Here is a 19,330-nt window from a genome sequence, read left to right as displayed (position 1 = left end):
CTTCGGATATCCGACAAAAGTATCCAATAAATATCCAATATAGTATCCATTTTTGGTATCGGATAAAAAAATTACCCATTCTCGGACCGAGTAACATTCTAGTCGGTCCATTGGTCTGGTTCCACCGGTCCGGTTTCTGGTCCGGTTCTCGGATCCAAAGGTCTAATAACAGCCCTATGCGTGGTCAATCCAAGGGCATTTGAGTGTTAAAATAGAATGATAGTAATATTGTTACGTTGTGCATGATGTCTTTATGAATACAATTACTACCAAACTATCATTGGGAACTTTCTATGTAATTGGAATTTATGATAGTCCTGTGCACACTTCTCGTCTTAACATGTGGCTCCACTTCATTGGTCGGTGGAACGTTGTTGATGATCCTTGGATGATGATTAGAGACTTTAACGACATAATTCATCCGAGTGTATAATAAGGAGGTAATTTTGATCATTCTAGGGCAACTGATTTGTTGAATGTCATTGGTAAATATAATTTAGTTAAAGTAGACATGACTGGTGGAAAATTCACTAGGAATAGGCCTTGTAATGGTAATCGAATGGTCTATCGCAAGCTGGATAGGATCGTGGTTGACATTGCTCGGCGCATGGCTTTCCCCAATGCAGATCTAGAGAAATTGTGTAAATTTCATTATGATCACAACTTAATTCTTCTTAGGTGTGACCTTCCCCACCAAGACTATAGACCGCTTTCTTTTAGGTTTAAGGCAGCTTGGGTCACTCATCCGAAATACTCCAATATAATCCAGATTGCTTGGAGGAAATCCCTATATGGCATTGCAACATTTCTCCTAAATGTGTAGCACGATTATATCCTTTTTAATAAGAAATCTTTTGACAATATTAGCAAACAGAAGCACAACATTAAGAAGAGACCCAGGGCCTTCTCCACCAAGACTCAAAGGAGTTTTTTTTTATTTGTTTTTTGTGATCGAAAACTCTAAGTTGTGTTATAAATTTCCCACGATGTTACTAAAATTGAATCCTTACCCCTTAGTTACTGAAAAAGACCCCAAGTGAAGAAAAATGTATGATCTTAATCCCCACTCATATATTACTCATTATTCTCCCACTGACTTGGGTGTTGGAGTGCTAATCTTACAAGTCAACTCCCTCTCAACCGCACCAGAAGCTCAAGTCTACCGCAACGAAGCACTATGTAACACCCGTATTTTTAAATTATTAGATAAATTAAATTTTAGTTAATTATTTAATTAAAATTTAGTTTTTGAATATTTTTGAAAATAATGGAATAAATGAATAAGAAGGGAATATTGGACTTTTGGGGGTGTGAGGTGTAATTAGTGGGTGTATGGAGTAAAAAGCTCTACACTTAGTCCTAATTATATTATTATTTTATTATTGAGAAAAATAGAAAAGAGAGGAGCAAGAGAAGAGTTAGGAGAAAAAATTTTATCGTAGAAGTGAGAAGAGCAAAGGAAGGAGGAAAAACCCCAAAGTTCAAGGATCAATTCAAGAACCTCCATCAAGGTAAGGGGAGACTTTTCCTTTTAGTATCTCTTATGTGATCTTAAGTGATAGGTAGATTGATGTATGGTTTGGTTCAATTAGATATTGGGATTGTTAGGTTAGGGTGTTATAATTTAGATTGAATTGATGAAATTTGCATGAACTATTGGTTAATAATGAGTTTAATCGATGTTTGATGGTGTATGATTGGATGTATGATGATTGTATGTCTGTATCTAATGTCTGGAACTGATAGGGGATGATGGATGTGTGAAATCGCAGGTCTGTCGCAGACCTGAGATTCTGAGAAATCGCACATCCGCTAAGTAGAGCTAGGCTCGCTAAGCAGAGGTTGTATGCGTTCTTCAGGCTCGCTAAGCGGAGCTAGTCCGCTAAGCGGTGGTCCAAGGTAGTTCGCTACTGGAATTTGCGCTAGAGGGTCGTTCAGCGGACCCTGTTATACAATTTTTTTCCAAACTTTGAAAAATCATACCTTTTGAACCGTGTATCCTTTCTTAGTGCCGTTTTGGGCATTGTAAAGGTAATTAAATGTTTTATATGATGAACAATGAATATGGGTAGTGGCCCGACTTTATTTTTAAAAAAACTAGATTTAATACTTTTTGAGAATTAAGCATTGTGTGCATATGAAATAGGTGTGACAATGTATTTGATGTGGTGATGAATTGGCTGTGATCATTATTATGATTATGATGAATGCATGGCTATTTGAATGATGTTGAAAACATGTACATACTTATTCGGTGATGTGGTGTTGAGATGAGTTGCTCATCGTGATCGGTGATGTTTTAAGTATGTTATGTGTGTTCATTCATTCATATGCATTCGGTGATGGATCCCGGTGATGTTTGGATCGATGGTGGACATAATTCCCATTGTGTGGAATTTGTGTCGGTGGGGCCGTATCTCGATGAGGTGTAGATCAGTCAGGTGGATTAATTCCCCAGTTTATTGGTACCACATGCATAGTTTCAGTTGAGTCATATGCATTTTGTCATAACGTGATTGAATGGATTTCAGTGTTATATGGTGTAATCTATTGTTGTATGAATTGATGAATAATAGTTGTGAATCTGAATATGTATGATTGGGTGAACGATATATTATGATGCTTGTTGCTTATGAATTGCATAATATTTACTAACTGAGAATGAGACTCACCCTTACATGTTGTCATTTTTAGATTGAGGATAGCGGCCTTACGACTTGGTGAGGATTAGCTCATGAGTCAGTGTGTCTAGTTTAGCGTCAGGTGTCATGCTCTGATATTGTAACACTGGGGATGCGAGTTTTGATCGTTCATGTCTTATGACTTTATTGCTTTATTTTGAGTTTTGATGGATATAGTTTCGAAGGTGTTGGACTATTCCGTATAATTGTTTTTCCACTATGTTAACATTAGTTACTATGAATTATGATGAAACTCCTTAGTGTTTGCATGACAATGACGTATGATGTTTGTTTTAAAATTTTAAATTGTGACACCCTTGTTCCATGTTACTCTGATATAATTATTTAAATTTCCGCGGGGTTTAGAAGGGTGTTACAATAGTGGTATCAGAGCATAGTCGATCGTTGCGACCAGAGTCTTAGTGTCAATCTTTTTCCCTGGTATGCGACTAGTGCGAGCTATCACTATCGATACTCTTGGTGCTAATGGAATTGTTTTGTGATTAGCAGAACAATGGCTGGAAGAGGTGGAAGAAACGATGATGCTATCGCTGAGGCTTTGGGCATGATTGCGGGTGTGCTGGGAGGGAACGCAAATGGAGCTGGGATTGGTGCTGACAGGAAATTGGGGAATTTCTAGAGGAACAATCCTCCATTGTTCAAGGGCACGCATGATCCTGAAGGTTCTCAGAAGTGGCTTAAGGAGATCGAGAGGATTTTCAGAGTCATCGATTATGCTGAGAATCTGAAGGTGAGGTATAGTACTCATATGTTGTCCGAAGAGGATGATGACTGGTGGATGGCTACTATAGCTGAACTGGATGCTGATGGTGTAGCTATTTCTTATGCTGTGTTTAAAAGAGAGTTTCTGAGGAGGTATTTTCCTGAGGACGTTTGAGGCAGAAAGGAAATTGAATTTTTGGAGCTGACTCAAGGTAATATGACAATACCAGAGTATGCTTCGAAACTTGTTGAGTTGGCGAAGTACTACGTTCACTACAACAATGATGAGGCTAGTGAATTCTCAAAGTGTATTAAATTTGAGAATGGTCTTCGTGACGAGATCAAGCAAGGTATGAGGTACCAGAGAATTCGGTGATTTGTCGATTTGGTGGACTGTAGCAGGATCTTTGAAAAGGATAACATTAAGCTGAAGTCATATCACTCTCGCGAGTTGGTTGACAAGAAAGGTAAGAAGCATATGGATAGAGGTAAGCCATATGGTAGAGGAAATCCTAAAGCTGGTGATTGGAAGAGGCCTGGTGGGGGAGATTCTGGTGCTCCTGTTAGGTGCTACAACTATGGTGAGACTCGGCATAGAAGGAATGAGTGTAAGAATGGAGAAAAGAAATGCTTCAAGTGTGGTAAGGCGGGTCATATTGCTTCTGATTGTAGGATGAAGATCGTGACTTGCTACAATTACGGCGAAGAGGGTCACATCAGTCCACAATGCACTAAACCGAAGAAGAATCAGTCTGGTGGGAAGGTCTTTGCTTTGTCTGGGTCAGAGACTACTCTGAAAGATCGTTTGATTAAAGGTACGTGTTTCATCCATGACACACCTTTAGTTGCAATTATTGATACTGGAGCGACTCATTCGTTCATTTCATTGGATTGTGCTAAACGATTGGGATTAAAAATATCTGTTATTCATGGAAGTATGGTTATTGACACTCCTGCGTCGAGTTCAGTAACTACTTCTTCTGCTTGTTTGAACTGTCCTATTGACATATTTGGTAGAAAGTTTGGAATGGACTTAGTGTGCCTTCCGCTTGAACAACTTGACGTCATTTTGGGGATGAACTAGTTACAATTTAATCGAGTTCATATCAATTGTTTTACGAAGACGGTTATCTTTCCTGAGGAGGTTAGTGTTGAGGATCTGACTATGTCGGTCAAACAAATGAATTTGGCTGTCAATGATGGAGCGGTAGTATTTATGTTGTGCTCTTCAATGGAAGTGAAGGGGGGAGCTAAAACTGATGAGCTACGAGTAGTGAATGAGTATCCGGAAGTATTTTCAGAAGATGTTAGTGAGTTGCCACCAGAAAGAGAAGTGGAGTTCTCTATAGAATTGATTCCTAGAACTAGTCATGTGTCGATGGCACCGTATCATATGTCGGTATTGGAATTGGCTCAACTGAAGAAACAGTTGGAAGAATTGTTGGAAAATAAGTTTATTCGTCCTAGTGTGTTACCGTGGGGTGCACCAGTATTGTTGGTTAAGAAGAAAGAAGGTTCAATGAGGCTATGTGTTGATTATAGACAGCTGAATAAGGTGACAATCAAGAATCGATACCCTTTGCCGAGGATTGATGATTTGATGGATCAGCTAGTTGGAGCTTGTGTGTTTAGCAAGAATGATCTGAGGTCTGGATATCACCAAATTCGTGTGAAGGCGGAAGATATTCAGAAAACGGCATTCCGAACGAGGTACAGACATTATGAATATTCTGTTTATGCCATTTGGTGTTACTAATGCACCTGGTGTTTTCATGGAGTATATGAAAAGAATATTTCACCTGTATCTTGACAAGTTCGTGGTAGTGTTCATTGATGACATTCTAATTTACTCGAAGAGTGATGAAGAACATGCAGAGCATTTAAGAATGGTATTGGAGATATTGAAGGAGAAGAAGCTGTATGAGAAATTGTCTAAATGTGAATTCTGGTTGAAGGAAGTAAGTTTTCTTGGCTATGTAATTTCGAAGAATGGTATTGCGGTGGATCCTACGAAGGTAGATGTGGTATCTCAGTGGGAGACGCCGAAGAATGCTTCATAGATTCGTAGTTTTCTTCGTCTGGCAGGTTACCATAGAAAGTTCATTGAAGGATTTTCGAAGTTGGCGTTTGTTTACGGTGATTTCCGGTAAACAACCGCTAGTCCTCCAAACTATAAAATATACTTTGGTTACTCGCAGGATCGACTAGATTGATCCTAGGACATAGTCAAACAATTGTCTCTCGGTATGATTTGATTCATGTTTGTTTGTTCTGACTTCAAGAAAACTTGTGATGTGATCGTATGAATATTCACTTAACAACAACACTTGTTATACATGTTAATATGACTTTCGACAAAGGAAACGTAAATAAAAGCGTGTAAACTGCAGGAATGTAAAGTGCAGGAATATAACGTACAATAATGTAAAATGCAGAAATGTAAAGTGCTTCGAAATGAAAGTTAAACGAAAAGGATAAAGGAATTGAAAAGATACTTGAATAAAGAAAGATACAAATGTATTTAAAATGGTGTTGGTGTCATACGTACATTTCTCAGCGAACTCGTTCTCTAAACACTTGATACTTGAGTGATTTGTGAGTGATTTGTACAAAATGAACACACGGAATCCTATCATTAAGACCCTTATTTATACTAATTTCGACCCTAACGGTCCTACACTAATCTGACGCCACGTTGCCCACAAGAATCCCTGGGATGCCATCTGTCCTTGTGCGGTTACACGAACTACTTCGAAATTCAAATCCTCCCGCCTGAATCCTCTTTCGACGCGTGGCAACGTGATCAGAATCGAGAATGTCACGAAAACACGTTAAGCCTCAGTACCTTACGTATTTCACAAAACGTTTAAGTCTCAAAGATAATTCACTTCGAATTAGCTCCGATTCTAACCATCTTCACTCCAACTCAAACAACATTCTCGAAACATGGCCATCAGTAGCCATTTTTAATCTCCGAAATGGTCATCAGCAACCATCTGTCTTCGAATTCTAACTCTTCAAAGAATCTTCTTCCTAAACGAAATCTTCAGCCAACAAATTGCCCCCAATAAATGCCTGTTTCGAAAAACAAGAGAAATAGGCGTGTCTTGTTATGACGAGATTTCGTTTTACTCACTTCTTAGAGTTCCAAGACAACTGACTAATGTCATAATCATTTATGACTCCACTTTCAAAACGTCTTGTCATTTTCAAAGATGTCTTCTCAGAACTTACATTCCCACATTCTGTCATTACTTCATGATCATTACTCCTATATACTAGGAGTAAGGCTAACAACTATTCGACCGCCATTGGATTAAATCAACGCCTGCCGCGTGTCTTTTGACTTTTACCCAAAAGATTTGAAAGGTTTTCCGTTAAACCTTTAAATACTTGAACTTCTACCCTCGCATAACTTCCACTCCTATTTTCCTACGTTCAACACAGAAAAGAAAATCCTCTTTGGCTTCGTTTAACCCATTTCTTAAATCAAATTTACTCATGGCGTCTTCTTCAAATGCTCTTCAACCCATTCAAAAACTCCAAAATCCTACACAAATAGGGAATCAAGAACACATTCCAGACCCAAATGCTGCAGAGGCGCGCCATCTATGCTTCTCAGGTAATCATTCCTTTTGAACTTTCTGGAAAAACTCATGCTTTCATGGGTCCTTTACCAGAAGGAAATAACCCCTCTTTGAGTAAAATTTTCCCTGCTTATTATAAAACTAGACCTTTAGTTAGCAAGAATAAGATAGATGAAGATGGTCATCCAATCTTAGCTGATCCTGACAACACAGAAGAAGCCTTGACTGAAACTTCTTCGGTCTTAGAGAAAATTAGGTTAAACTATGTAACCAATTTTGTGAAAGTCTTTAGGTCAATCCCTTTAGCAAAAGATCCTGAATTGTATTACGCTTGGCTAGCGAAGGTGGAAAAACAAAAGGCTTCTTTCTGGAAACAACTAGGGATTTATGACCTAATCCAGTTATCCAAAACAGGCTTAGAATATAACCAAACCATGTTAGTAGCGTCAGTTTATTTCTGGGATGCTTCTCACAATACTTTCCACCTTCCATGTGGAATGGTTACCCCTACCCTCTTTGACGTAGCTGCTATCACAGGGCTTCGACCAACTGGAGAAACCTTCGATCCCAATTTCATGGATACTGACACCATCCATTTTAATGAAGAAACAGTCACTTATACTGCTTTCATTCAACAATACCACAACGAAACGAACACAGAAGTCTCAGATGAAGAACATATTGCATTTCTAGCACTCTGGCTTTCGAGATGCGTCTTTTGTTCTAGGTCCATACAAGTAGCAAAGAGATATCTTTGCATGGCTAACCAGCTGAATGCTGGGGAAAATTAAACTTAAGCCAGTTAATTCTAGGATTTCTCTACGAGAATCTCGGTGAAGCAACAGACCTTGTTAAGAACTACAAAACAGGATCTCTTCTTTTTGCTGGTCCCTTCTGGTTGTTGCAATTATGGCTCAACGCTACTTTCGAAGCTCATCTCCCATACCAAGGTGTTGTAAATGAAGAAGATCCGGCCATCAAAAATCGAACGGTAGAAGGAACTAGATTGGCTCTCCTGACTCCAAAAGAAGAAACTGGCAAACTTCGTGAAACCTTCTTGGCATACATAATGATGTTCGCTAAACGTTATCAATTTAGTCCCTCGATGGCTCCATTCGTACAACGGAAAATGGGTCCCGAATGGTTTACTCGAGAATTTCCAGCAACTTCTTCCGACCAACAAGCCGAATCCATGGCTATCTGGGAAGCTTTCCTCACCCCAAAGTTGTTATATCACCGACTTCGACCTTCCAAGAGCCACTGTTGTCTTCTTTGTTATCAACCAAATATGGTTTCGAGACAATTTGGGTTGGATCAACTCAAACCAAAATGCTTGTACGACAAAAGGAATCACATGTGTCTACACACTTCGCATCTGGCAGAAGATGAATATGAGTCAAAAATCTCCAAATATGTTGGCATCACCACTCTGTCTCCCGTCTCTTTCGAACCTACTTTTTATTCTACCATAGATTTTCATCAATGGTGGACAAATTACTATACTATGCAAATCTTTGATGCTGAGAGCCTTTCTCAAGAACTAACTGAAGCTTTTGCTGATGTGCAGGCGAACTTCCATAAAGGTACTTCGACTCACATTAAAGAAATCCAAGCATTTCAAAAATTCTTTGAAACTATCTACAGGCCTGATGATCTTAGTCGGACCGTTCGTGAGGCTGCGGTCACTTTACGTGAAAAGTTTTCTGCTAAACTGGATAAGTTGAAATCGCCCACGTCTGTTCGACCTGAACTACGTTATGAAGTGGATTTTGAACTTAATCCCCCAAAATTTCCTCCACTACCTAGTGCTGATTTTGGTGTGGCTTTAAGCCCTCCTTTTCCAGACTGGTTTGTGTGTGGGAATGTCATAAAAATCATTCAGGAACAATCTAAAAAACGCGCTGAACGAGTGGTCCCGACTAAGCATACCTTGGATACTTTTAAAGGACATCTTCATATAGGTCTTGAGCACGTTCGCGTCTTGACTCCAATACCTGAAGGTTGGGGTTTAGACAATCCTTCGACTAACTTTTCCCTCTTCATTGAAATACTAATTCCTATTTTGTTCACAGCCGTTACTCGAAAGAGAAATATCAAGGAAGCCCCTGCACAGAAGGGTTCTGGAGCTTCGAGGAGCACCAAGGCAAGTGGGAGTGATTCTGTCACCACTGGCAAGAAACCCACGATACGTACGTACTTTATATTCTGACTTGTGAAATTTTATGAATATTACTCACTTGGTTTTAATATGTATTTTCAGAGCTCGAAACCTCCAGCACCTTCGAAGCGAAAAATTCCTCAGACAGCTGCTTCAGATGACGAAGATAAATCTCCTCCTCGTACTAGACAAGCAATAAAGAAAAGACAGAAAACTGCCACCCCTTTAACCAAAGAAAAGGGATCTGGGACTTTGAAGCTTACTTCGTCAAGTGATAAGGTATCTTTTGATGAATCACCCTTAAAGGCTGCTAGTACTATCCCCATTATAGAGAGCCACAACTCAAGCCCAGACAATGCTCCAACCAAGGTATTTGGATTTCACAACATAATCATCTTTTCAAATTTTAATTCTAATGATTAAGTTCACATCTTACCTTATAAATGTAGGATGATGCGGGCACAGCTACTTCTGATCTCAAAACCTCAAGTCTAAACATTGATCTTGACAATCTTCGAGGTAAATGTATGCCTTTTCTAGTGATAGATGAATTTATTGCAACCTTTTCATTTTGATCAATTCTAACTGTCCAACACAGGTGTTTCTCGACACAAATCTCATGTGCTTTCTCCGGTTATCGAAGACACTCAGCCCCTTGCAACCATCATTCCAACTGTGCCTGCTGAAGAAAGCCATCCAAATGATGATTCTCCACCTACTCATCAAGATGAAAATAAGGGGGAAAATCCTCAGTGTTCGGATAGTGATAATGCAGCCGGACAACCAACTGGCAGCGAAGATACTATATCTGAGCAAGATGCTGCGGAGGAAACTTCCAATTTGCCTACACCTGGTCCTCATGAAACTTCGACCTTCGGAACTATAGTCACTCCTGTGACTACTTCGAAGCAGGCCTCCGCAATGCTTACTCCTTCAGAACTGGAGCAACTCAAGAAAACTGATCCCGTAAGCTTCCTCAAGACCATGATGAGTGTTGATAACGTTTCGCCCATTGGGCTTGAAACTTCTTCTAATGTCCTGGCAGATACTGGCGACAAGGATGATATTCCTAATCTCCTTCGTCAAATAAGGGAAAAGTTCTTTGAAACCAACCTCGTTGAAGCTCTAAGCAAGGATTCCACCAGATGTTATAGCTTAAACAATCTTTTGAAGAAAGTGGATTTACTTCTGGTCTCAGAGGAAGTCTCGGAAGTGATTATTTTACTAGGTTCTCTGATTGATCAACTCCAATCTAATCTTCTTCGAAAATGAAATGTTGACGAACAACTCACAACAAAGGCGACTTCTCATAGTTCTTCATGGAAAGCTGCTAATGATGCAACAAAAAAGGCTGACGCCCTTAAGCTTGAACGCTCAAAGAACCAGAAGGAATATGAAGATTGTGAAGCGAATATCAAATCCTGGAAACAAGAAATTGAACTCCTCGAAGAGAAGATAAAGAATATGAAGATTTTAATTAACCACTTTGGACCTTGTACTATCCTTTTGTGTTTCGTACTTAGTTCTTTCTTTTTTTTTTGTAATCAAACTTCCTCAGGAATGTATATGCAATTTTAACTTTCAATCTTCCATACATCAAATTCTGTAGTTGTCACGAGCAACGTTTTAACAATTCCTAAAAATTGTCAAAATTTATTTTTATTATCATAATAACTTTAATAATGTACCCACGTGACATGATTACTCTTTGCAGCCTCTCAAGCCAAACTTGACGTTTCCACTTCCCTAGCCGTAACCATCATTAAATGATGACATCACTTTTCCAAAACGTCTATTTGAGACGTGCGTGTATCAGTTTTTAAAATGACTACACTCCAACTTCCAAGGTGGGAAACGGCGGAGGCCATAACTTCTCTTGGGGATACCAAACGCAGTCTAATCAACACTTAAAAGATAAACCATTCTTTTATGGCCAACGTTTTCTATATAAGGCTTAGCATTCTACTCATTCTTTCATTACCTCACCAAACTCTTATCAAAGTTTCCTTTCTTCCCCTTATATTCTTTCAAATACAGAGTTTTGATAAAACCTCTTGTACTTCTCATCCTCACAATGGCGCAACCTTTGACTTACGTTACCATCCGGTCCTGCATCAAAAAGGAATTCAATCTCTCTGAGGAGGAATTCGATGAAAACCGCATCAATATTGGCGTACTCTTTGCTGACCAACAACTCCAGTTTTACCAGGAAATCCTGGAGGGGTCCGTTTATCCTAACATGCTGGCAGATTTCTGGATGTTTGCGTCCCTCCGCATAGATCCAGAAGGAAGAACCACCATTGTGTCTCAGGTTCGAAGAGCTGACATTACCATTACTCCCTCAACCATCTCTGAACTGCTGAGGTGTGATAATTTTGGAGAAGCGTTTGATGATAACACCATTAACATGACTACCTCTGATGTCCTGAGGTCCCTCATGGCTAATGATCCCTTTAGCGTTAAGCTCATTAGAATTTGGCACCAACTTTTAGTGGGCAACTTTCGTCCACAAAACCATGATCAAGACAGCATTATGGTGGAAGATTTGGAGTTCATACTCTGTGCTCTCCGAGGAAGGAAAATCAACTTTCCACTACTGATCTTCAAGCAGCTTGTCGAAGCTGTTGCTATGGCCGCCTCTCGTCAAGGCGTAGTGACGTGTCTTCCTTATGGAAGGTTGCTGTCCTACATGTTTCTCAAAAAAGGTGTAGTGAGAAGAATGCGTAGGTCAGGATCTCTAGATCTCTTTGAAGCAGAAAGCTTGCCCCTGCTATCTTTGGAAGGTATAGAACAAAGGATCAACTAGAGGGTGCATTGTTTGAAGCTTTGATGGAGATGTTATAGGTCTTAGTTTTATTTTTGAACGCTCCTTTTAATAGCCTCTAGTATGCTTCTATTTCTGTAGCCTTTGTTGTTCGTGGAACACAATTTTCCAGAATGAATGTACTTCTTCTAATCTTAATGAAATGTATTTTGATATTGCTCTGTCTTCTTACTTTATTTACCACGTATCTTGCTTGAAACACGAAGCCATTTTGGTGCTTGTTCAACCATTTTGGCCTACGTAGCATATATCTACGTTTTTGCAATTTTTACTTCGTGCATGCTTGGTTTGTATCTTTTCAGATACTTCCCGTTCACTCTTAAGATCCTGCGATCTTCTGCCAACTCTTCTATCTCATAAGCGTTATTTGAGAATACTTTTAAAATTCGAAAGGGTCCTTCCCAGTGTGGGGACCATTTTCCTAAAACCTAATTCTTTTGATCTATAGGCAAAATAACTTTCCAAACTAAATCATTGTTAATAAATGTTTTACCTTTCACCTTTTTATTATATGCTCTGGACACCCTTTCTTTTTGTCTTTTTATCATTTCCAACACTCGAAGTCTGTCTTCGTCCAAATCCACCAATTCGTTCATCATCAATTCCTAGTATATGTTTGGAGGAATTTCTCCCTGTCTTTGGATCCGTACTGATTGTAAGTAGATCTCAACTGGGAGCACTGCATCATGTCCGAACGTCAATTGGAAAGGTGTAGTGTTTGTAGCTTCTTTTGGCGACGTTCGACAGGCCCAAAGTGCTTGGTCTAAAGTTTTATGCCAACTCTTAGGTTTTTTTCCTACGTGTTTCTTTATGAGACCAATTATTATCTTATTTGCTGCTTCAACTTGTCCATTTGCCTGAGCGTAGTAAGGTGTAGAGGTAAACAACTTGAACCCCGTTTCTTTGGCGAAATCTTGCATCTTCCGCCCAGTAAACACTGATCCTTGATCTGTGGTTATACTGTAAGTATCAGATATGCCTAAGAGGGGGGGTGAATTAGGTTTTCAAAAATTAATCGGTTTTATGAGAATGTCTTTACTAATTTTTGGTTAAGTGTTTGAAGGCTTTTGATGGTTTTTATCTTTTTCTTGGTAATGGTAATGAAAGCGGTAAAAGCGAAAAGATAAAGAACACAACGATATATACTGGTTCCCCTCACAATCCGAGAGTACTCCAGTCCCCTTTCAAACACGAAAGAGATTTCACTATAGTTAGAATTATTGTACAAGCCTATGCCTACTATCTAACCTATAGGGTGATCAAAGGTTCTTAACACCTTTAAGACCAAAACAACACTAATGTGAATGAAGAACAATCCTCTTCAAACACAACACTTACTTCCAACAATCCTGGATAGTAAGGAGAAATAATTTTTTTTGAATGATACAAGAATTTATGAAGATGAATAATATATCAATCTTGGATTGATCTTCCCTTTCAAGCATACAATTCTTTTTAATGATAAACAAGTGTTCAATGGATGTATGATATGAAACTTTGATATTTGAGTGAAAGTTGTATGAACAAAGTTTCAAATAAAAATGAAGTATGGACACTTGAATGATTTTTGTGAAAGATATGGACACTTGAATTGTTTGAATTATTTGAATGAAAGAGGTAAAGAATAAATTCTGAAAAAATCTGAAATATATAGCCTCTAAGACACCTTTACAAATGGTTATTTTGTATGGAAGGATGCAAGAATAAAAGATGAAGAGGTACCTTTTGAAAAATGAAAAGAATTCTGAATTTTCAAAAAAATTCACGTGGGAACCGGTTCCCTTAAAACAGAACCCGGGTTCCCTATATGCAACGTTAAAAAAATTTGAAAATTTGAACTGGGGAACCGGTTCCCAGAATGTGGAACTCGGTTCCTGGACATGATGAAGCGCAAATATGCTGGGCAGTGGGATCTGGGAACCGGTTCCTCCAAACTGGAACTTGGTTCCCACATGTAAAAGATGCCAAAAACTCATTTTTAATGACTTGAATGATTTTCTAATGACTTGCAAATATTATGGAACATGTATGAATGTTTGAGAACACTTGTTTATGCATCAAGAGAGTTTGTATATTATATACCTTAATATCTTTGATCAATGAAGTTTAAACTCTTTTGAAATACTTGAATCTTTATGCTTTCATATGAATTGATCCATTCCTTTTGCAATTGAGATCTTGTCTTCATCAAAACCAAATTGTAGAAAAAATTGTCTTCACATTCTCCCCCTTTTTGATGATGACAAAATACTTGAAATTGGTAGAATGGTGATGTTTCTTTAACATTTGGATCTTCTCCCCCTAAAACAAAGCTCCCCCTTAATATGATAATTGATGCTTTGCTTGAGTCCATTCTTTTATTGAAGATTTGCATATGATAATTGATGCTTTGCTTGAGTCCATTTTTTATTGAAGATTTGCTTGCTACAAATTGTTAGAGAAACATACAAACATACATGTGCACATATATAGTATATATATAATTCTTCTCCCCCTTTGTCATTAGCAAAAAGGAATGGGAAAGAAGATGAAAGATAGAAAATATCATGTATGATAATAGAAATAAAAGTTAACACATAGAAATAATGATTAAAAGAACACACCATAAGTCTTACAATATAGAAATTGAAACTTAATAAAACACAACATAGAAAATTAAACCATAGTACAAACTAGAAATGCATAAACGAAATAGGACATTAAACGGAAAATACATATAAATTGAAAGAAAACAAATTAGACACATAATGCTCATTCATCATCCATGCCATCAATCCCTTCATCATCTTGGCCTTGACCACCATTATCCTCTTGATTGGGTTGGTTATGGTATTGGAGGATTTGAGCAAATTGTTGGCGAAAGAAGGCATTTTCCGCTTGTTGTTCTTGATAGTGATTAGCAATGGTGGTTTCAATAGAACACAATTTGTTGAAGACTATATCCAAAGTAGCTCCTCCTTCCGGAATGGGTGGTGGAACATCATCATCCTTGTAAACAAAAGTTCCGTCCAAGGCTAAGACAATACCGGTATTCTTGAGAGCGGTTTTGTCATTGATCTCACATTCCCTTGGAGTCATAGGTAAAGAAGGTTGATTCTTAAGGTTCACACCGGCAGCTTTCATGATATGTGTAATGGGTCTACTATAAGGTAAACCACCACTCAAATGTTGAAGCCTATGCATGTGGAGCAACATTGTGACAGCCCAATTGATTTGAATGTTATTCTTGACACCATAAAGCACTTGAAGTTCTACCTCATTGACACGGGAGTGATTAGAATGTTTTGGGAGCAAAACATAGGCAATGATGAAGTGAAGCATTCTCTCATTAACCGGAAAGTTTGATCCAAACATATTAAACTTTGAGGATAGAGGGTTTTGTTGTGTTACGGAAGCGGTTTGGGATGGTCGGATCATATCTAAAAAGCTTTGTGTTTTGCTAAAGCCTTCCCACTCGGGTGTATAACCGGCAACCAAAACTTGGCCGGTAGTAGGGAGACCTAAGCAATTACCAAAAGAAGCAACATCCATCCTAATAGTTTTGTTACGAACCGAAGAAGTGAGCTTAATTTCTTCTAGGTTAGATAGATCATTACCAAACACAATAGTCAAATTATCATAGAACTCCTTAACCAAATCCGGATATATTTTTCCATAATCACTTACAAAATCATAAACCCCTTGATATCTTAGTTTTTCCGGAAATATAAAGCTATGAGAAGGAAAGGATTCAAGGTTACCATATTTTGAGATCAAGAGAGGCCTATTCCGAATGTTAAGCTTTGGATTCTTTGGAAGAGGTTGTTCATCGAAATCATTCCTTGCCTTTTTCTTTCCCTTTGATGCTCTTGATGAAGAAGCCATGGATGAAGCTTTTTGAAAGTTAGGGTTTGAGAAGGGGATTTTCGGATTTGAGTTTATGGAAAGTTTTGTGATATGAGTTTTGGATATGTGAGAGTATATATAGGAGATTGGATGAGTGGGTTTTAATTTTGGTGGAGTAAAGGCTTGATTTAGTGGGTTTTAATGGTAGTGGAGGAAGGTTGAAGAAGATGAGTAGTGTAGTCAAGAGTGAGATGAATGAGTTTGAATGAGTTTGAATGTGAAATAAAGTAGGTCAAAGTTAGGTTGAATGGAGTGAATGAGAATGAGTTATGAGAAAGAGTGAAATAAATTCAAAATAGGAGACAAGTTATGATACATAGAGAGAAGAGAAGGGGACAAGTTATGACATAGGAATAAAGACAAGGGAACATAAAAGAAAAGAGAATATGTCATATAGAAAGAAGAGAGAGTTATCACATGTAGCAAAAAAAAAGCAAAAAATAATAAAAAAGTTACGCAGGAACCGGTTCCCCCTTTTGGGAACCCGGGTTCCAGCCTTTAAGCATGCGTAAAAAACTGGCAGACTAGACTAGGAACCGGTTCCCCCTTTTGGGAACCCGGGTTCCTTAACTAAAAAAGCTAAAAAATGCATAGAAAGAAGCATTTTACACATAGAAAACCATAGACATTATTGCTAGTATATATATATAGATAAAATATTAATCATATGTGTACCTTTATTTTTACCAAATGAAGAATCATATATCTTTTTCATCTAAAATTCCAAGTTCTCGCCGAATTTTGTAAAAAGGTTCTTTTGCGAGTGGTTTGGTGAAGATATCCGCAAGTTGGTTATGAGTATCCACAAATGTTACTTCGACATCTCCTTGAAGGACATGGTCTCGGAGAAAATGATGTCGAATGTCTATGTGTTTGGTTCTAGAATGCATGACCGGATTTTTTGTAATATTAATTGCACTTGTGTTGTCGCATCGAAGAGGAATGCATCCGAGATCAAGTCCGTAGTCACGAAGTTGTTGCTTAAGCCAAAGAATTTGTGCACAACAACTACCCGCTGCTATGTATTCCGCTTCGGCCGTGCTAAGAGCAACACATGCTTGCTTTTTACAAGCCCATGATACTAATGCATTTCCAAGAATGTGACAGGTACCACTTGTGCTTTTACGATCAGTTTTACAACCTGCATAATCCGCGTCAGAATAACCAATTAAATTGCAAACACTACCTTTAGGATACCATAAGCCAACGTTGGTCGTTCCTTTGAGATACTTCATGATTCTTTTAACCGCCATAAGATGTGATTCCTTTGGATTTGCTTGAAAGCGAGCACAAAGACAAACACTAAACATTATGTCAGGACGGCTTGCCGTCAAATATAATAAAGAACCAATCATACCTCGATACTTGGTAATATCAATTGGAGTACCGGATTCATCTTGATCAACATATGTACCGGAGCCCATTGGAGTATTCATTGCTTTACAATTGTCCATATCAAACTTCTTCAATAGTTCTTTACAATATTTGGATTGATTGATAAAGATTCCATCTTTGAATTGCTTAATTTGTAGTCCAAGAAAGTAGTTCATCTTTCCCATCATAGACATCTCGAATTCTCCTTGCATCATCAATGAGAATTCCTCACACATTTCTTTGTTAGTCGATCCAAAAATGATATCATCAACATAGACTTGAACCAATAAAGTGTTACTCTTGATTTTTTTAGTGAACAAAGTTTTATCAACCTTACCCTTTTCGAAACCCTTTTCACACAAAAAATTGCTAAGTCTATCATACCATGCTCTAGGTGCTTGCTTTAATCCATAAAGAGCCTTTCTCAACTTAAAGACATGTGAAGGATTCTTGAAGTCTTCAAATCCCGGGGGTTGTTTGACATAGACTTCTTCATTGATGTAGCCATTTAAGAATGCGCTCTTGACGTCCATTTGATAAAGCTGAAAATTTAATGAACATGCATAAGCAAGTAAAAGACGAATAGCTTCTAACCTTGCAACCGGAGCAAATGTTTCTTCAAAGTCGATTCCTTCTTCTTGATTGTAACCTTGGGCCACCAATCTTGCTTTGTTTCGAACAATTATACCATTCTCATCAAGTTTGTTCTTAAACACCCATCGAGTACCTATGATATGTTTATTACTTGGTCTAGGAACAAGTTCCCAAACTTGATTTCTCTCGAATTGATTTAATTCTTCTTGCATTGCATTTATCCATTGATCGTCTCCTAAGGCTTCATCAACTTTGGAAGGTTCAATTTGAGAAACAAAAGCCATGTGTAAGCAAGCATCTTTGAGATTTAATCTTGTTGCAACTCCTTGACTAATATCACCAATAACTTTATCAATAGGATGATCTCTATGAGTTCTCCATTCTTTTGGTAGATCATTGGTGTTTGATTCTTGTTGTACACTTTCTTGTTGAACACTTTCTTGTTGTACTTCCGGTGCCTTCACAATTATATCATTTGAAGGTTCTTCCGGTGCCTTCTCAATTGTATCATTTGAAGGTTCTTCCGGGGGTAAATCTAAAGGATCATCATCATCACAAACAACTATTTCCTCTTTGGAAGTGTTAGTCTCATCAAAAGATACATGCATGGATTCTTCGATAGTTAAAGTTCTTTTATTATAAATTCTATATGCTTTACTAGAAAGAGAATAACCAAGAAATATACCTTCGTCGGATTTCTCATCAAACTTACCAAGATTGTCTTTGTCATTGTTGAGAACAAAGCACTTGCATCCAAAAATGTGAAAGTGAGCAATGTTTGGCTTTCTTCCTTTGAAGAGTTCATATGGAGTCTTCTTTAAGATAGGTCTAATGATTACTCGATTTCCAACATAACATGCCGTACTAACCGCATCCGCCCAAAAATATTTAGGAAGATTTGCATCACTAAGCATTGTTCTTGCAAGTTCCACTAGAAACCTATTTTTCCTTTCAACTACTCCATTTTGTTGTGGAGTTCTTGGTGCTGAAAAATTATGAGAGATACCATGTTCTTCACAAAATTCTTCAAACGATGCATTTTGAAACTCTCCACCATGATCACTTCTTATGGATACAATCTTTAATGATTTTTCATTTTGGATTTGTTTTGCATACTTCTTAAAGGCTCTAAAAGCATCACTTTTCTGCACAAGAAACAAAGTCCAAGAATATCTAGAATAATCATCAACAATAACTAAAGCGTATACATTACCTCCGAAGCTTCTTGTCCTTGATGGACCAAATAAATCCATATGCAACAATTGAAGTGGTCTTGTTGTAGTCACCACATTCTTTGGTTTGAAAGACGATTTGGTTTGCTTTCCCTTTTGACAAGCATCACATAGTTTATCTTTGACAAACTTTATCTTAGGTAAGCCAATAACAAGATCATGTTTGGTTAACTTATTTAAATGATCCATATGAATATGGGCTGCTCTTTTATGCCATAACCATGATTCATTATTGTTTACCAAAAGACATTTTACTTTCAAAGATAAATCAT

Source organism: Vicia villosa, unplaced genomic scaffold (assembly GCF_029867415.1).
Source record: "Vicia villosa cultivar HV-30 ecotype Madison, WI unplaced genomic scaffold, Vvil1.0 ctg.000141F_1_1_1, whole genome shotgun sequence".
Lineage (NCBI taxonomy): Eukaryota > Viridiplantae > Streptophyta > Magnoliopsida > Fabales > Fabaceae > Vicia > Vicia villosa.
This window is presented reverse-complemented; position numbering follows the sequence as displayed.